The sequence below is a fragment of the Wyeomyia smithii genome, chromosome 3 (genome assembly GCF_029784165.1).
Source record: "Wyeomyia smithii strain HCP4-BCI-WySm-NY-G18 chromosome 3, ASM2978416v1, whole genome shotgun sequence".
NCBI lineage: Eukaryota > Metazoa > Arthropoda > Insecta > Diptera > Culicidae > Wyeomyia > Wyeomyia smithii.
Window position 1 is genome coordinate 175,214,982 of NC_073696.1, and position 21,460 is coordinate 175,236,441.

A 21,460-nucleotide genomic window follows, 5' to 3' on the forward strand; every position below is an offset into this window, starting at 1 on the left:
CATTGCGGATAGTGGTAAGACTCAATTTTATCCACGTTACTACAAACTACACCTTGCCAGTCGGTCTCGAGGTACGATGCTGGCTAAACAAGTCAGTCGTCGTAGGTTCGAGTCTCGGCTCGAGAGAGACTGTTAGTGTTAGTAGGATCGTAGCGCTAGCCCCGCAATTGTCCTGTACACTAAACAATTGGCTACGAAGTCTGTGTCTAATAAACAGAAGGTCGAGTTCCGAATTGGAATGTACCACCAATACTTTGCTTTGCTTTACTACAAAAGTATATTATTTTTTCGCATGTATTGAAATTTGATTTAATCTACTTACTGCAAGATTCATGGTTTCAAATGGTGAGCTGGCAACTTGGAAGGAACGTCAAACTTAGCTCCGATCCGCACAAGTTCCTATCTCACGCCTCCACGAGTCATATGATATAATAGACTACCAGTTGAAACATGGACACAATGTTGTCATCCGACAATAGCTACGTGAGAAGGTGCGATGCGATCATTGACACGTTAACCATACTCCGGCGGCAGAAATGCTGCGTCAACCTGAGCGTCTGTTCACAAAGATGGTGCAGCTCAAAACAACGACTGATCTCCATGATCAACGTCCTGGTATCAGCGTGGTACTTTGAACAAAGCTGACACGATGGTCCCTCGGCGAGACGGGGGGTTGGAGAAGGCTCAACTAGCCGCCCTGCAAAACACCATTACGGATCGGAACAATCGGCACAGACCTAGGCGATGAAATAAGGACTTCGATTGGAAACTCTGTAGATCGTTAGGCTTTCACGACTGTGACAGGATTTTATATGATGAACTTAATCCGAAACTTTGAAATCGTAGCGCTGCAGGAACTTTGCTGGAAGGAACTGAAGGTATGGAAAAGCAGACATCGAGAGGCTACCTTTTATCAAAGCTGTGGCACCACCAACGAGCTGGGGACTGGTTTTAAAGTGCTGAGAAGGATGCACCAACGCGTGATCAGTGCCATCAGAGGGTGTGTAAGTTGATTAAAGGCCGGTTCTTCAATTACAGCATCATCAACATGCACTCCGCACATGCACATAGCAGTTCGCAACTGGACGTTAAAATCGTCATAGATGATATGAACGCTCAGAAGGGACGGAAGGCAACGTACAGACCGGTGATCGGGCCGAATAGCCTGCACGCCGCATCAAATGATTACGGCCAACGATTGGTGATCTTTGCGGCCTCCCGCGGTATAGTAGTCAGAAGTACCTCCTTATTCGCAAAGACATCTACAAAGCCGCCTGGAGATCCCCTTACCTACAAGTGGAGAACCAAATCGACCACGTTCTAATCGACGGTAAATTCTTCTCAGACGTCATCAACGTTTCCACCTACCTCAGTGTGAATAAAGATTCGGACCATTACCTCGTTGCAGTATGCATGCGTTCAAAATTTTCGTCGGTGCTAAATATGCGTCAAAGTCACCCACCGGGACCAAACATCGGGCAACTACGTACGCGCAGCAGCTGGAAGCAGCATTGCCGATGGAAGAGCAGCTTGGCCCAGCTACTCTTGAAGATGGCTGGAGCGACATTCGATCAGCCATAGGTAGTATTGCTGTGGTACAACGGCTCTGAATAGGAGAAACGACTGGTTTGACAACGAGTGCAAATAGTTAGTGGAAGAGAAGATTGCAGCACGAGCGAGAATGCTGCAATGCAACACTGGATGAGGGCGAACGAGGAGCGCTACCGACGCGCACGGAACAGGCCAAATTCGGAAGGAGAAGTGCCAGCAGGAAGATCGAGATCGCGAGGCGATGGGGGAACTGTATCGTGCAAATGACACACGAAAGCTTTACGAGAAGCTGAACAGTTCCCCCAAAGGCTAGGTGCCACAAACCGACATGTGTAGGAACATGGGCTGCAACCTTCTCACGAACAACTGTGAGGTGATGGAAAGGTGGAAGCAGTACTACGACGAGCACCTTAACGGCGATGTAGCTTATGTAGGCGACGACGAAGTGGTAGTATATCCCGGTGTACGCGCAGATGACGACAAAGTTTGAGCCCCTAACCTCCAGGAGATCATAGAGGAGATCGGCCAGCTGAAAACAACAAAGTAGCTGAAGCTGACTAACTCCGCAACGAGTTGTTAAAACACGGTGGCGGTACTGGCTAAGGTGCTACACTGGGTTATTGCCAACATTCGGGAGGAGGTAGTACCGTAGTAGTGGATGGAGGGTACAGTGTGCCCCATTTACAAAAAGGTGACAAATTGGATTGCTGCAACTACCGTGCAATCACGCTGCTGAACGCCACCTACAAGGTACTCTCTCAAATTCTGTGTCGTCGACTATCACCGTTTGCGAGGGAGTTTGTGGGGTAATACCAACCAGGATTTGTGGGTGCCCGCGCCACCATGAAATAAATATTCGCGGTAGGGCAGGTCCTACTGTGCCGTGAATATAATGTGCCCACACATCATTTAATAATCGATTTTAAATCGGAATACGACGCAATCGATCGAGATCAGCTACGACAGATTATGCACGGTTATGGTTTCCCGGATAAACTGACATGGTTGGTCAAGTCGACGATGGATAGAATGATGTGCGTAATTCGAGTTTCGAGAACACTCTCGAGTCCCTTCGAATCTCGAAGAGGGTTACGGTAAGGTGATGGAATATTGGTTTGCTATTCAACATCGCTTTGACAGGTGTGATACGTAGGGCTGGTATCGACACGAGTGGCACGATGTTTAGGAGGCCTGTTCAGCTCTTTGGCCTGGCCATAAACGCATCGAAGACTAAGTACATGAGAAGAAGACGTTCCAGAGAAGACAGTATCCATCTCCTATCACGAATTCATATTATCGGTGATGAATTCGAGACGGTAGACGAGTTCGTGTTCCAGTGCTCACTGATGACTGCTGACAACGACACCAGCAGAGAAATTCGTCGACGCCTTATGGCAGGAAATCGAGCCTACTTTGAACTTCGGAGGACGCTCCGCTCGAATAATGTACGCCGCCGCACGAAGGGTACCATCTACAAAGCACTGATCAGAACGGTAGTTCTCAACGGCCACGAAACTTGGACAATGCACGAGTAGGACTAACGCGCCCTTGGGGTTTTCGAGTGGAAGGTGCTGCGTACCATCTGTGGTGGAGTGCAGATGGAAGACGGATCATGACGGAGGCGGACAAACCGCGAGTTGCATCAGCTGCTGGGAGAACCACTCATCGTTTAAACGGCGAAAATCGGAAGACTACGGCGGGCTGCCATATCGTTATTTTTTTGTTTTTTTTTTTCATGTAGGTATTTATCAACTCAATAGAAATTATACAAAACACGGAACCATATGACTTCACAGTGCACGGCCGTCCGTACAGTTCTTAGTTCTCAAATTTGTTCCTCATTGTGTGCACCAGGTACATGCGACATGTATCGTAGCGAAATTTATCTTTTATTTATTTTTTTCTGAACAATAACAAAGCTAATAATCTCATCACCATCAAAATCACGTCATATCTTTCTCTTTCCGTAGATCTACGAAGGTTGATAGTAACACAGTCATAAGTCATGTTGAACGTCATTATTGTGGGTCGTGGTTAGTAGTTTTGTGCGCGCCCGCATATATCGCCTAGCTTTCGGTTTTGTTTTGTTTTCTTACAACTGAATGAATTTTGCTGCCACGGCACAAGTCACATCGGGTGAAAAGTGCATCATTTTCATTTCTTTCTTCCTTTTCCACAAACGGCGCCTATCGTCACTGGCGGAGAGTTGTTTTCTTCCATTAGCGAGCCCTCTTATTCATTAGTTTCCGAGAAATAGACGCGTGGCAGTTCGATAGCACACCTTCCGTCCAGCCGGCTAACTCAATTAAGGGAAGGGAAGTGATTTACATTCATCAGTGGTAAAATACATTTGTTAGAAAGCTGAAATTAACTTTCCATATAGAATTTCCGAAGGTGTATCCAGCGTTAATCCAAAGAGACATGTTGCCATATTAAAAGGGGGTAATTTTCTCACATTTACCAGCGGATGGAGCTGAAACCAATGTCGACCTAACACGGTGCAGGTAAAGTGGTGCACTGACTATGGCGTTTCCTTTTCTTTTAAATCACGAGATTCTCATAACCTGAGATAAATGCTAGCCTCTATCCTAGTCCGATATGTAATAAGTCCATACGATACGAAACAAAACCTTAAATGAAGCATGGTTTTAGTTACGCAGTTTATCTTGTCACGAGGAGCCCAACAGTCAATCACTTAGGCTAAGACAAGAAAAAAAAAATACGTTTCACAATGACTTGTCCAATAAATATGCTTCATAGTGAAAACTTTCGCGAACATTCAGCAATATTTGAAGGGAAGTTCATATGTTCTGAGTGTTTAGGTTCATATATGACATATGAGCGGAATGAAAAAAGCATTTTTTTCGTGACGAGTGTAATCCAATGAAGGGAGTTAAATACCTGTGCTATTTTGTATAAATGTGACCGTCACGTAATTTAAGTAGTTTCCCTTTTCATTGAGATGCGCATTGGTTGTGATAGGCACTCTGTCTGTTGAAAATGATCAAACTGCCAAACATGAAAAGTAGTTTGATTTTGTATCCTCTCTTTAAAAGGAACCGGAATGCCTACTAGTGTTCCACCGTAGAAAGTGAAACAGAGGCCATAAGTCCCGGTAAAAATCGGTAAATGGCATTAGTCTTTTCTTTATTCGGCTTCGCGGCAGCCACATTTGAATAAAATGTGTACTAACATATTCGTTGTCAGCGACGGTCGTTGATTGTCGGTTTGTGAGCTTTTGTGCATTGAAGCCAATAAGCGGATCCGCTGGCCATCCGTTGGCGATGCAAGTTGACCATAAATCAGCTATTCTATTAGTCGCCCTTCGTAAGTGCACGTACGTACGCGCATCGCGCAACTTGAGACGATGCATTTCCCGCTGGCGAGTGCCTACAGACTGCTACACTGTGATGCTGGCGTTGACTTTGGGTTCAAAAAGGAAACCGATATACGGTTGAAAAATGAAATATTTATGGAGCAGTAAAATTTATGTTAAAAGGTCCGTGCTTTGTTCTCTACAGTGTGCTTCAGCTGGTAAGGATGGCCTTATGGCTTACAGTCAATGCAATGGTTGGGTCTTTGGCTTCGGTTTCTGTGCCAATGGGCTCTTTTCCCTTTTTATATCGCTTTCTGGAAAACACGAATATCTGGGTCAGTACGAAATAGCCACAGGTACGATATGCGTAAATAATTGACACATTTTCGCATGGTCCTATCAGCGGGATAAGACATAATCCAGCATGAAGCCTGTATCTGATGGTTTGTTACCAGTCTCGTGTGATGTACTATTTTTTCTGTAAAGACTACTAGTCCCCCAAATCCACTTTTTTGCACATACGCCTGCAGGGGCGACTCGTGGCTTTCGACCCTAACTATTCTACTACAAATTCTGAAAGTCGCAATTTAAAGAAGTAATCACATCCATGTCCGCAAAAAAAACGCAAGTTATTCTCTTCGTTACTATTTAAAAGTGAAACTATAAACTAATAAAATGTAGATATAATTTATTTTGAAATTTATTATTTGCTTGGCGTCTCCGTGTGCAAGGCACAGCTTGCACCTATGGACGAGTCGCCCCTATACGCTTGTATGATATGCTACTTTATTTCTGGTAGCTTCTAACTAGACTTATAACACAGTGCAACAAATTTTTTGCCTTGGCTTCTATACATGATTTTTTGATGAAGTTGGATGCGAAAATAAATTTCCCCGAGTTTGAACATATTTCAACTTAAGGGGCAACAATTGCGCCATTTTGAATTTTTGAGAAATCGGAAATTTTCGATGTTTTTTCGACGCCATTTTGTTTGAAGACCAAATTTCAAAATTCTAAGAGTTTGACCACATATTAGCATCTTCTTACCAATCATTAAAAAACAGATCTTAAATCGGACAAAAACTGAGTTCAAAACGGTGATTCTACGAAAACGGTTTTGGAGGTCTGACCCACCCATGCTAGTGTTACCCCCCTGGGACCCCCCTAGGGGGTCTCCCATACAAAAATATCAAAAAATCACCACTTTTGGCACTTTATATGACAAAAATCAGTGAAATGGCTATTATTTTTTCAGACAAATGAAGTTTCTAGGAAAAAAAATGTTTTTTTTGTTTTTGGATTTTTGTTTTCTCTTTAAAAATTTATTCGATCAGAACATAGGAAAGAAACTAAAAAATTATTGTTCGAAGTCTTTTTTGGTTTCAACACTGGGCAATTTCGCACGGCTCTCTAATGTCGCCTCTATAACAGCCTCTACATTTTCCGATATTACTCGTTTGGAAACGCTAGCTAGCAGTTGAACGTGTTGTTCCGTTCCTTGTATATGTAATGGAATATGCGGATCAGTAAATGGTGAATCATCTTAATTTAAATATGCTATCAATGTTTCATACGGAATGATTCGCGTGAATGGTGGTTCAAATACGTTATTTTTATCAGTCAAATCGATCATTTTCGTGTAATCGAAGCAATGGAAGTTTATATCTGGTTTTTTATATTCTCTAAGTTCCGATGAGTCTTCAACATTGTCTCGATATCGTAAAATTTTCTTGATAGCAGAGTCGCGCACCTCTTTCCTATCATCAAACAACATTGATAGCCAGATATTTTCCGAATGTGCAAAATATGGATTATTTTTAATTACATGATTGACAACAGTGCGTAAATTTGGCTCCAGAAATTGTGCCCAAGTAATGTACTTGAAAAATAATACACTACCGTACACGATAGAACTGTAATACTTGATATTAAAATACATTGGCACATAAACCTTAATTATAAATTCAACCAGAATTCTTAAATTTTTAGGTGGTTTTTTCATTGTCACATATAATCGTAATAATCTAGCGGCCTTGGTAAGCCAGCGAGAATGTACAATTTTCCCTGGTTTTATGTTAGCCAGATCCACAGAAACCACGCCATTAGAAATTGCATGTGCCATGTCGTATAAGTACTGCGAATCGGTGGAATATTCGTGCTGTTCTGCAACAGGAGGCATATTTTCCAACGCAATTCTCTGAAAGTCGCTCACCACCTAAAAATATATAATAATTAAATAAATTTATTATGATTTCACCATTCAAAATGTTAGAAAATTATAATAAATGAGTGATAGTAATGACTTACCGGAAGAGCTTTAGAATTTTCAATTTGCTTGCTCAGTTTCCCGGTTGTTGATGTTGGTCCGGTGGTGGATGATTTATCCAAAACCCCAAACAAATGTTGAAACGGAAGTTCGTTGAAGTGTAGAAGGCAAACAAACCAATGCAATGGTCTTTTTAGCAGCAATTCGAATCTTCGTATAATTCCACCGTGTGTGCCAGTGTTTGTTGGCTCACCGTCAGTGCATATGCCAATCAATGCATCCAGAGATATGTTTTTATCGTTGAAAATTCATTCAATTTTGTTGTTTTGTATTCAGCACTTTCCTCTACCAGTCTTGCGTAACCAATCAATCGAGAATTCGGTTCTCTCAAAATAACAAGGTGAGGTTCTTTAACCATCCTACTATGATACTTACCATCAATTTTTTCTCTCGTATAAGTATCATCTTTTCTGCCGTCGAATGAAAACTCTATTAAACTGGAATCATCAAACTATTTGCGGAGCACTATTCGTCTGCATTTCTCTCTTTCTCTACGAACTTTCGATTTATCCATGATGAGAGGTTCGCCATGCTGATCTTTCATTTCAAAATCTTTGAGAAGACTGGTTACCAATGCTGATGCTACTCTATCAGACACACCAAATCTGTCACACATCAAGGCAAAGTTAAAACAATCGTATCTTTCTGTGTATTGTGAACTTGTGCTTCTATTCATAACATCTTCATCAACCGTCATCGGTACGTCTACGTATGTTGTATCATCGGGATCTTCGTATGTTGGCACTGTTGGCATTGATGACGATGTCCCTTGCTCTTCAATTTCCATCAGAAATGCATCAATTGTTAGTCTTCTCTGTTTATGTTGATCGTGCATAAACTCTTTGAGGCGTTCTGGAACTAAACCGCAGTTACATTGAGCTGCCGTCAAATCGCATTTACATGCTCCAATATAAAAAATTTCGTTCAGAGTACCGGTAAACACTAAAAGGTCTCTATTCGTCTTCTTAATTTCGGCTTGGTATTTGTCAACCAATCTATTCAATTTAACAGCAACATATTTTTTTGAAATTATTTCCATACCAAGTTTTTCCCAAATTCCAAGAATTGTTTATAAGAAAACTTTTTTTGTTCTGTTTTTGCACGTTCGCTTAAGTAAAAATAATATCTCAAGATATCCAGATCGGTTGGTAAATTAATATCATTCAAATAAGAAGACACACCAAAAACAGCAACATCATGCTTGGGTATATGACTCATTGGGTTTTCGATAGCTGATGATGTTGTTGCTATTTCATCTTGCGGGTTCATTGTAAACTAAAAAAAATATATTTTGACTTTAACAATTTTCACTTTCACTTTCAGGTTTTTATTTTAGGTGTTGACTCTTTGGCGGACGATGTAGAATGACTTATGTTGACGTTTCTATCCTATACGAAACCTACACTAGTTCTACACAGAGTGAATAGATAGAGTGACGCAGAGAGAAATTCAGTCAAAACAGCAACACGGTTTTTTTATGTATCCACCAAAATATTTTTCTGGCAGCCCCTTTTTGCTCAAGTTCCAGTTGACTTCAACGGAGTGTTGTTATTGTCAGAGTGAAAAGATAGTTATTGTATTTAAATTTAAAACAAGTTCGTTTGATAAAGTTTGATAGAGATAGATAAAATGAAGTGCGTTTTGAGTAATAACAAAAAACAGTAAGGAATGTGAGTTTTTTTCGGTTCTCGAAGAATCCGATTGTGAGGAAACAGTGGATGGATTTTTGTTGCCTCCCAGCAGACTATTTCATTGACGAAAACACCCGACTTTGCAGTGTTCGTTTGGTTTTTCTGGTTTCAGACTCTGCGTCACTCTATTTATTCACTCTGGTTCTACAGTTTGCGTGGGAACAGTGGAAACGGAGCGTCCGTGCGTGGTAGCCGTTGTGGTAGCATACCAGCGGTGCTCGCCTGACTGGTCGAAATAAAAATATTACATATGATGTAACAGAGTGATATACGATTTTATGTTCAAAAGGACGCCAACTGCAAACGCCATCTGCAATGAGAATGGCTCAGAAATATGTGTAATTGTGTATGTATGCGCTGAAGACTCAGGACCGAATCCCATGCGAAGCAGGAGAAAACAAAAATCCAAAAACAAAAATAAAAACTTTTTTTTCCTAGAAACTTCATTTGTGCGGAAAAATAATAGCCATTCCACTGATTTTTGTCATATAAAGTGCCAAAAATGGTGATTTTTTGATTTTTTTTGATATTTTTGTATGGGGGGTAACACTAGCATGGGTGGGTCGGCCCTCCAAAGTTAGTGGGGGTCGGTCATACATTTGAACTCGATTGGGGCACTCTAAATGGGTCAAAACAGGATTTTTTGAAATTTGACCTTTTGGGTACCTACACGTTAGTACAAGGGACATCAGAATTCATTTTAGAGGTATGGTTTCTTGAGCAAAGTATCTTATTTTGATCCCTAGAATCCGAAAATCATATGTGCCTAAGCGATTTTTTGATCCCCTACAAATCGAACCGCCCTAAATATATATATATATATATATATATATATATATATATATATATATATATATATATATATATATATATATATATATATATATATATATATATATATATATATATATATATATATATATATATATATATATATATATATATATATATATATAGAAACCAAGCCAGAAAAAATATCAACTTTTGTTGCACTTTATCAAGCAAACAGGTATCTGTATGAAGAGCGAACTAGCTGATCTTATTTTTTAAATACTATGCTCTACAGTATAACGCTTATTGCTTTTAAATACCATTGCATCAAATTAATCAACCTAGCGGTGTGTGTGCCACGTTTGTCTTTCAAAATCTTTTTTCTTGAATAGACAGCACAAAAAACCAATTGTCAAAAGAAGAAAAAAACATATGCGACAAATAACACACAGCGCAATTGCATCAAATATCACTTGTCTTTTTTTGAGCTTTCGACGACTCACGATTTATTGTAATGCGCATAGATGTGAAAATTAGTATCGATAAGGACTTAACTCTGAGCTAATTTTGTTTGCGTTTTGCATTTGCAACTTTAATACTTTTCTAATAATAGCAGATATTATACTGTCATTTTCGGGTCGATTTACATATGTTGAAAAATATTTCTAAAATGTTGTGGAACCGCTAGTTTGATCTCCATCAATTTTGACGTAGGACTACTTCTTTGTTTTCTATACTAGAGTACATTTTGCAAAATTGAAAATGAAACTGGCAAATGTTGCGTTACATTTCAAACGATCATAGCAAGCAAACGACTTAGTGCATCTTAGTCATCTATATGTCGGTGAATAGAAAAAATGTGTAACAATTGTTTGATATAATGTTTGACATTGTTGTTCCACTGCATAATTGTGAAAATAGGTGAAAAGTTCCAAGTTCACACGAGGATACACTTTCCTCGCTATTGCCTTGCTGTCCGAGCACGGAAAACAAGAACATGGACGAAATAAATTCCACTGCCTACATATCTTGACTCAGCCAAGTGTTTTGTTTCGTTTCTCATTTTCGAGTGTGCGTAGCTCCGCCTATGTTGCAGAAATCTACGCTCAACTCGATACAAAAGACTGCGTACTGCGGAACACCGCACCTTTATTCTCCATGCGGCAGCAAGAGGTACCATCGTATGCAGCAGGATGTTTTGCTGGCACAGCTACCGGAGGGCAAAACGGAGAGAAAATTCATTATGTGCGGCCAAGGGTGTGCACAGGCGTTTTGTAGCACGCATTTTTAGTTGGAAATTATGGAATCGTTTTTTTTCAGTACTATGAATGGTTGAAGATAAGAGCTACTACTACTACTAGTGTAACATTTTCATGTATTTCTCAATAATTTTTACAATAACGACCGGGCCACCAAAAGAAAACGGCAGTGTTGCCTATGAACAGTAGAGATTTTTTACCCGTACCCGACTCTTCGAGAATTTTCAAACAAGGACCCGACCCGAACCCGAAGTCTGGTATGTTCAAAATACCCGTACCCGACCCGAACCCGAAAAATATCTATTCCAACTACCCGTACCCCACTAGTACTCGAAAGAAAAAACGCCGAAATTGCCGGTACCAGACCCGTCATAAATTTTATTTTATTTTTTATTTTTTCAAAACACCTGGGTACCTTGCACAGTTTAATGCACTGATTGTCATATGTGGCCTAGAATCGAGTGTGCATGTGAACGAATGTTAATGAACCCAGAGTTCTTTCAGATGTTTCATATTATTTTTCCTTTATTACTATAACATTCAAGTGCATTAATCCAAAATTTGGGTTTTCAAACCTGTACCCGACCCGAGCCCGAAGCCTTGGATTTCAAATAACCCGTACCCGACCCGAACCCGTAAAATATTTATTGGCGTTACCCGAAACACGACCCGAACCCGTCGGGTACGGCTTTCGGGTAAAAATACATCCCACAGTGCACAGTGGTCTAAAGTCTAAGAATCGTGATTGTTTTAGGTTTGACCGTGGAAAATTGATTTTTTGTACTCTTCAGCAAAATTGTCACATAGAACAAGGCCTTCCTTTGGTATTTTCGGTTTTTCGATCAATCCACCAAACAGTTGGGTAGAAAACATATTTTTTGTAATTATCAATGTACCAAATTGCTGTCTTCAGCAAAGTTGTGGAAAATTCAAAATAAAAATAATTGCTGAATACTGCGATGTCCTATCTATACATTGGACATGACAAAATAGAGTTTTTTTTGTGGAAGACCCCTTCTTAAAATCAGTTTTTTGTCTATAACTTTTTTCTGTGATTATAAAACAAAAAATTTAACAAAGCCTTGAAGGAAGCTTAGTTGAATAAAATCTTAGAACATTTTGAATTGTTTTGACCATTACAGACTAAATTATAGACCAAAACCTGATTTGAAGGAGGAATGTTACACAAAAAAAACTCTATTTTGTCATGTCCAACATACACATAGTAAATCGCAATATTCAGCAATTGTTTTTATTTTGAAACCACAACTTCGCTGAAGGAAGCAATCTGGTCTATTGAAAATTAGACTTTTTTTGTTTTTTCTTAACTGTTAGGTGGATTGATCGAAAAACGTAAAACGCCAAAATTAAGGCCTTGTTCTAGGAAACAATTTTGCTGAAGACGTTGAGTACATAAAATCAATTTTTCACAGTCAAATCTAAAACGATCACGATGTCTCGAATTTGGTCCACTGTGCACTGTGAGATTTACAAATACATCAAATACAATTGTAAATGTCTTGAAATATAATACTCGGAATGTGTAGAAACTGTTTTGGAAGTAAGTTTTTCATAAAATGGTGGTGAAAAACGTGCTTTACATTAAGTATTTCGTCGTTAAGTATTTCGTCGTCATTACTCAAAAATGTACCGTATGATAATTTTGATATTTTGACCAGAGATTCAGGACGTCATAACGAATCGAATAGTGTACTCAGTTAATTTGGTGCATTTTTTTATAATAACGGTCTGTGGGAGCACCGTGCCTCATTTTAAGAATTTTCACTGCGGTATTGATTTCAATTGTTCCTTTGTGCCCAGTCGAGCATCGTTATTGGTCCAATATCGATAACGCAAATTAGCATATCTTTGAATCAGGGTAGTTTTCGCATCAAGAAACCACAAATTTTCTTTTGATGCTCATGACTATGACTCAGTAATATCGAAGGTGTTTTGTTTCGTTTCTCATTCTCGAGTCTGCGTCGCACCGCCTTACATTGCAAAAATCTACGCTTAACAAAAGATTGCGTGAAGAAAATTCAACTTCATTCTTGTTCTTAACACGATTGTAAGTGGAGCCCTTATAACTTTATCGTATATATCGTCAGTTGAATTCAATACTGGCACAGCACAAAATTTTGCAGTTTTGAGTTTTTACTATGTATTATGTTTTAGCTCACAAAGACCCGTTGCAAATTTCACAAAAACTCCAGAGTTATAAGTAGATGTGCCTGTATTGCACAAATCTAAAATATCCCTAAATGACGAAAAAATAAGATTACAACCCATCAATCTTGGTTATTATATCGCCAGTTGAATTGAATATTGGCATAACTCAAAATTCATAGTTTCGAGAAAAACGTGTTTGAAAATAAGCGTCAAAAATTTATTTCGGTTTCGTAATCTTGGAGAGTTTTTTGCATTGCTTAAGCTATGAAGCCCGATTACAATGAATTTCAATAACTATCTATTTAGCACAAAGATTGTTAGAATCGGTCGCGTCATCTCTAAGAAAAGTACATACATGTACAAAAAATGCTCAGTTCGTCGAACTGACACCAGTGATACAGTCACTCCATATTATTCGTCACTTTTTCGAAAAAAGTCTATTCTCACGAAACTGAAAAATTTTCATTAGCCGTGGTATTGTTGTAAACTCAATAATATTATACGGTGCACAATTGTGGGTCAGTCTATATTTCGATGTTTTTTGTCACTTTGCACAATAATTCATCAAGACTAAATAAAACAGCTATTTTTCAAGCTGCTACAACAATACTACCACTTTTGTGAATTTTGGCGATTTTATAGACTAAATGATCTTGAATGTCGAAGTTTTGTCTAAATGATCTTGACTGCCAAAACTGTGGCTGTAGTGGAACAATTTTATCGGAAGTACACATCAGAACACAGAAACAGACAGTGAAACATTCGTAGTTGGTTATACTAGTGGACAAAAGCGAAAAAGGCGGCCCTGAAGCTCAAAGTAGTTGCCTAACAACTTAGAAACATTAAAGCTTTTCAATCATTTCTGTGAAACTTGGTTCCTCTAGCCAGTATAGAAATGCGTAATGCGTCGCATAGTAATTGTTCACCGGGTTTGTCGCTTCAACGTTATTTTTACGTGAAAACTCATTCAAGTTTTTAAGGAAATGTTGATGGTCAGGGCACCAAAATTTATGGTTAAAAAGCAGTAATCTTTCATTTTTTCCAGTTTCAGATTTGTACACCTGTGTTGACCAGTGTTATGTTTCCTATTTATTACTCATGTTTGAACATTCAGGCAACACGTTGACTGACCAATCCACATTTAGATCTTCGGTTTTGCTACTGGTTGCTACACTTTTCTAGGAGAAAAGCAAAAAACCGATGAGTAAATTTTAAATTTGTTCACATTTGGCATTTGGGAACTTTTCACATGTGAAACATTAGTGTTTAGGTTCCAAACTTCATCACACATGAAATCTCACCACATCGAGTAGGTGCCTTTTTCAATGGAGGCGCGTGGCTACTGTAATGCTCGATGGAGACGCATTTGATTCGTCAAAGTTTGATATTGTGTGTAAAATGCTGAGCTGAGGAATTTATACAAATGTAAAACTCTGGGGTCTTCTGAGTTTTGAACCCTCAAAATTGGCAAAATACGATTTTTATCTTATTTTCAGCATGGTTATGCTATTCGAAGTATAGCTTCATATTACCTTTAATTTGACGACAAAAAATGGATCGAACGGTTCAAAAGTAACAATTTTTTAAAAACGAGAAGAATTAACCAATTTTAACGGTTTGTTTTCAGGTGCGCAGATCTGGGCATTATGCAAATTTAACTATGAATTGATATATCTTCGAAAATGTAATATTTGTGTCAAAAGATGTGAACCCTCAGAAATATTTAGAAATTCACTTCAGCGAGCGTTTTGTACTGTGTTATTCCTGAGATTGATTTTTATATCATTATTGAATAAAAAAAATATGCGTATGATGACAACATTTGAGCAAAAAGCCTTACTTCCTATACAGTATCCAGTGTTTAGGTAAATCAAAGTGGTACTCTTCCTTATCATTTATTTCAATATTTCCCAAATAATTCACTGGTATTTGCCAAAGAAACCCTCAATGACCAAGAGTGGAATTTCTATTGTTTCCTATGTGATATAAATCCGACAACTCTCTAAGATTGAAAGACAAAATTGATCCATGCATTTTATTAGGAAGGTGATATTATTTAATTTGCACAAGGTAAACAGCTACTTATATTTCAGGTAAATCTATTCATTGTGGCTCACGAGATGTAATTTATCAATTCTGCTCTCATCTTATTATTATTCAAAAGATTTCAATTCGGTTTTGTTGCACAAGTTCAAAAATTAGCTCTTAAATTAAACTTTTTGTATTTTTTGTAGTTAGAGAGTTTTTACGTAAATATTTTAACCCGTAAAGACCCGGGACGGAACTTGTTTTTTGAAAATGCTCGTTCTCAGCACTGGAACGGCCGCTTTGGGAAAACTTGGAATTTTATTCAAGGGGAATAGTTGCTCTAAGTTTTGGTAAAGGTGCCACCCCCCTGGACCCCTTCCCGTTTTCGTGTGACGCAAAAATGTCTGTGTTTTTTTCTAATTTTTTAAACAGATTGAGCAAACACTGGGAATTTTCATACGTATCAATTGCTCCATGTATCAAATCATGTCAGGTAGATGAAATATGGTATGTAAGAGTGAATTTTGGAGTTTCTAAATTATTTCAGTACAAAATCACAAAATTACGTATCTTCATAAAAATTCAAACAACAAAACCGTTTTTCAAATTTTGAGCTCTACATTTTTGCGGCAAGGTCTCCGCGATGAAATATTTATTTTAGGATGCAAACATTTTGAGAAAAACCAGTTTAAATTCACCAAAGTATGTGTTTTCATGGAAACCTGATTTTCCCAGTCTCCCACGGTAGGATTCAACATAGTTCTTCAATTTTCAAGCTATATATTTTTAGAGTAACGTCTTCCGAATCCATAGATGGTGAAAGATTTTTTGTAGCATGCACAGCTTTGGAGAAAATCAAGTTTTCATAAAAACTCGTACTTTAGTGAATTCAAACTCGTTTTTCAAAAAAAAAAAAAAACGTATTGATACGTATGAAAATTCCCAGTGTTTGCTCAATCTGTTTGAAAAATTAGAAAAAAAAAACACAGAGACATTTTTGCGTCTCACGAAAACGGGGAGGGGTCCAGAGGGGTGAAACCTTTACCAAAACTTAGAGCAACTATTCCCCTTGAATAAAATTCCAAGTTTGCCCAAATCGGCCGTTCCAGTGCTGAGAACGAGCATTTTCAAAAAACAAGTTCCGTCCCGGGTCTTTACGGGTTAATGTAATTGAGAGCATGAGATCTAGCAAAGCTTTTGCAGGCTTCGTCAGGTCCCTAAGTGAATTAATAACCTATCCATAGTTTTCCCGTTATCAACAGCAATTCGCGAAAAAAGTATAATAAGGCCATATGAAGTACTCCGAAAAACAAAACTGACCTCATCCTACAAATCGATAAAGCGACGTCGGTATAATAACTATAATCTAACGCTTATGGAACCAGCCTCTAATCCACAGCATCTTTTAAGGTCCCAATGTTACGAAACAGAAAACACATTTGCTCATTGGGTTAATTGAGAAATTTTCAACGCCATACGTGATTCAACAAAGGAATCAACATCGATTAACGGCAATAACTAATAATCATGCTACTGTTATCGGCTAACGTAGCATCTTTCTTCACACCTTGGTGCCGGTCAAACGTGTGTATACATACAAAGAGCCAACCTCAGTTCGAAGGAAGGCACGGCCAGATCAGGTTTCCCTGGGCAGCAACAAAAAACGATATAACAAAATTTTGATGCTTCTCGGTTGGCACTAATGAGTCCGGAGAAGATGAGGGCTCTTCTATGTTGGAACTGACCTGACTCGGTCAAAGCGGAACGCTGCATGGAAGATAGATCGCATCATTACGCCACTCAAGCCCGCCGGGTAATGCGCCGTTGCGGGATCATGAGTGTTGATATTAAAGTGTTTGGTTAAGTTTTCGGACAAATTTCGCAACACTATATTTCGGTAGATCATTCGTGCAAATCAAGCGGTGGAAGCGTAGATGGCAATCTAATCTTTTGTGCGGTAGTGGTAAGCTTATTAAGCTCCATCATGTTTCATCGTGTTTCGATTGACCATCAGATGCACATTGTGCGATTAATGTAATTTTTATAATATTCATTGTTAATTTTTTCAAAAGAACATATTGGCAAACATTTTTCTATAGAATTAAAGCTTTTTGAGTCTATGAAATATTTTCAACGTGGAACAATGTGTTGATCGAAATTTTTTTTCTTAAGAGTGCTCGTTTGAAATGTTCTCCAACATTCATCTTTTTATTATTGAAACTTAAGCGTCGATATTGTTTCGATCTTTAAAAAAATTGATTGTAGTTTTATGACCTGAATGCTGGATGCTGATACACTATCAATATATTAACAATTCAATTGCGCTGCCTTAGATAACATTTTTCCCATGAGTATGTGCGGTCGGTGTATTAAGTCATAAAATTCCTTTTTATGTGAAAATTGTGCCCTGGGGAAGAAATATGCCGCCCTCTTTTTACTGCCCTACTACACAAATGATAATAATTGCTGTTTTCTTAATACGAACAAATTGTATTATCAAAATTAAATTAGTACCCTTGAATGTTCCCCGTTATAGTTACTATTAGCCTAGAAATCGCCAATACAATTTTTACGTTGGCTCGCCTGGCGTTTAGCACCGAATCCACATTTCCTTCAGGACGCCCAAACCAGCAGCTAATCAGGTCTCACAAGAAACTGCCAAATCGATAAAACTCCCACTAAACTTCCTTCATATTACAACATTAGCTTTATACTGCACCTCATAATTAAGGCAAGTGTGGAAGCCAAAGTAAAGCGGTCATTCGAGCGTTCTTCAAACGAGTTGATCAAGTTCACACCTTCTCCTGGTTGGTTGAATGAGGTTTAAGAGGTGAGGAAGGATAGCAGCTTGCTGTGTTTTTGAAGCCGCTCTCAGGGAAGTTCTCACATTTCTTGCCTAGTAATTAGCATTGAAGTTGCTAGTAAGTGCTGTCACTGGCAAACAAGCAATACTCTTATGTTAAAGGGGGGGTACCTCGTCTGTTCACAATCTCCAAGATGCGGTATCCAACTTGCAAGGTGACGAAAGATCACCGATTATCGATCCTTATACGTGTACGATCGAGCTTCCCAATCTTTTACCGTTCTACCGTAATAACCGCATAATATGGTTTACCTCTTTTGCGCCCATCAACCATCATCATGTTAGTAGCTGGGTTCGTAAAGTTCGCCCAGGTGTTTTGCGCTGGTGGTGTGAGTATGTCGATCGCTCAGCGGGATCATCAGAGGGAACTCGCCGCCTTCGTGGAACTTGGTCAGCGAAAACCGCCGATGTTGGACCGAAAGCCCGCATGAAAGCGGACAAGGTGCGAAATCATCTTTTTTTCTTCATCATAGTTTTTCTTCTCTTTTTGTACTCTGTGTACGCTTTTCCACCGTTTTTTGTTTGCAGATTTACACCTTTTGATACAGTTATTTCAAGTGATGGTGCAGATTTGCCCCTATTTCTTCTTGTCCCCTACTGGTTTTTGACGTTATCCATGTTGTATAGTGGGATGATATTACTTTTTCCACAGTATTGTTCATCACATATTTATTTTGAAGTATATTGAATCGAGGGAAATGTGAGCTTGCCGAAGTATTTCCACAATGTGGACATGTTCTCGCCGTAAGTCTCTACTGTGATTGGCAACACGGTTTTTTGTTTGCTGTACAAACATGTGTTCTTTTTAAAATGACAGAAAATATTAACCAATTTGACCTTTGAGGGCAGGACGGCTCATTTAACAGTTGGTTTCAATAGATGAGTTGAACAGACGGGATCGGTTTTTCAAAGTTTTAATTGACTTCAAAACTTCGTTTGATTCAGAGTTACCAAATACCGGTACGTTACCCAAAAAATCGGTTTGCAGAATAGCTTTGCTGTATGATTCTCGTGAAGATCATGAATGAGGCTTTACGTTGTTCGAAGTATGTTGGTCAACAGGGTAAAGAAAATCTTGTGATTCAAGCATTGCATTGCGTGATGATGTTTTGCTGGATGGAGTTGATAATAGCAATTACAATTGAACTTTCGCTAACATTAACGCCATGTAATGTCTTTTCTCCATAGTCCTCACATACCAAATGAATTGAAGGCCTGAAAGATATATTGAATGTTTCATAATTAAAAGATTTCGCGCCCATTCGACCAAATATTGGCAGAAAACTCACAGAGTTCAATAAAAATTTGTGTGTATGAAGGCCTTACTACCCTAAGTAACTTTCCATTTCTCTGTACTAATAATCGAAAAGGCTGAAGTTTTTTTTTTATAAATCGATAATCTGAACAATTACAAGAGATAGAGAAAAGTGGTCAAAAGATAACTTTTGGAAAAGGGTTCGAACTTTTAGAGAAAATTATTGACGAAATTCAATTACTTAAACTAAAGAAAAATTCATTTAAAAAAGGTGATTTAAAAAAAACCAATCTCACGTTTTTTGCGCTACGATCCTACTGACACTAACAGTCTATCCCGAGCCTAGTCTCGAACCTACGACGACTGGCTTGTGAGGCCAGCATCGTACCTCAAGACCTGAGACTCAAGACCAGCTTAGAGATTACAATACAATAGTAAACATTATAAAATCACAACTTTTGGCCGTTAGGTATACACGTAACTAATTCTCCAATCGATCACTACAAAAATGAAAAAAAAACGCCATTAAAAACTGGCTCAGTATAAGCATTTGAAATTGGACGATTTTCGTGACACTCTCTTTGTTTTCGGTATTCGAATACATTGGTTTTGAAACATGCATCCCTATTCTAAAATGTTGCTGCAAAAAATGTTGTCAAAAATGGAAATGTTAACATAAGTTTTACATACACTAGTCGACTATGACCAATCGTTATTAATTTTATATTATTTCTCTTCTCTTCCAGAATCCATTTTTTGAAATGCAGTGAATCAATCAATCCAAACGAAAACTGCTGAATGGAGCCGAACTCTGGAGGTTACAGGGTGAGTTGCATGATTTAATGAACGCGCAACTAACAGTCTCGTTCAGCCCTCTGTGGCGTCCTTTATCGGATATTATAAGAATCGTTTGTGGTAACTCATTAATTCATTGACGAAAAAAGAAATACTTTTCACTTGTGTTTAGTAGTGCATTCGCGGGCATTAGGTTTGATTTTTAAAATTGCTTTTTCTACCATTTTCAAGTGGTGCGTACGTTTCAAAACACCCAACTTAGGATACGAGAGTTGGAAGAGTGCAAAACATATATTTACAATACGGCTAATCCATAAAAAAGAGATTGAATAAGCTCAAAATGCTCGAAGTTTAAAAAAGTACGCGGACTGAGGAGCGGTGTTTTTTTGTGTTTTTTTTTTGCTTTCTCTGTCTTTTTTAAAAGGAAGTACACGAGACTTCACTTCCTGCATTTGTATTGATGCAACGATCAGGTTTATTTCTTTCTCCCTTGTTCACACATAATCAGAATCTCAACCGTCAACCTCAAATGTCTAATTAGAAACACTTTCGATTCGTTCCCCATGAACCAATGAGTGTGTGTTTTAGATAGCTTGCAAAAAAAGCGAATGTTTGTGTTTTTCTCAAGCGCAGTTTACAGATTGTGATGTGACTTCAAGACGCATTTGAAGTTTTTGAAATCATCAACGTTTGCATATTGTATGATGGGGAAAAATGATGCTAGGCAGCTCTTGTCATATTTTTTCTCCGTATGCATACAACGAGCGAACTAATACAGGCACACCGGATGAATTGGAGATAGCGAAAACTATAAAGGCCTGAAACATGTTGAACGCCTACGCTAGCGATCGGGCGAGATTCTTGCCGTAGATTAATGAGCAGCTCTACTTACGGCTGTTGATTAACCTACGGCAAGAATCTAGCCCGATCGCTAGCGTTGGTGTTCAACATGTTTCAGGCCTAACAAGTGCAATACATGCGATGGTGTGATTTTTCATGACTGGAGATGGAAGGGGAGCATTTTTCGACAGAGAAAATTTTACATGTGGTATAAACGACCACTATTAGATAGTCGTATTCCCGTAACATGTAACATGCAAAATTCATGGCACCATGTGTTGTTACTTGATTGGGGCAGAACTTTATTGCATATTCAGTAACAGATTTGTTACCCAAAGAGCAATTTTGCGCTGTTGTTTTTAAAGTTATAAGGAAAAGTTTTGCGTGTATGAGAATCAATATTGCGAAAACTCTACGAAGTACCAGCGACACTTTCATTTTATATATTATGAATCTACTGCTATTTGTGTTACCCTGCGGTGTAACGTACCTTTGTTATATCAGCAGTGCACTGCCGTGATACAACATTATGACGTACATCCATTTTATACTTGTCACTTTTGTATTGAAATGGTGCATACGTCATTTTGTTTTCT

The 21,460-nt window shown here is 38.5% G+C and overlaps 1 protein-coding gene across 3 annotated transcripts in view; it reads left to right on the plus strand.

Annotated features, from left to right (window-relative positions):
* The window catches only part of LOC129732686 (serine proteinase stubble), a 285,885-nt gene that overhangs the window by 95,986 nt on the left and 168,439 nt on the right, over window positions 1–21,460 (plus strand). For all 3 annotated transcript variants that reach the window (XM_055693785.1, XM_055693783.1, XM_055693784.1), the window contains one exon: window positions 19,976–20,054. The gene's annotated coding sequence lies outside the window, so the exon portion shown is untranslated. The remainder of the gene's footprint in view (window positions 1–19,975; window positions 20,055–21,460) is intronic.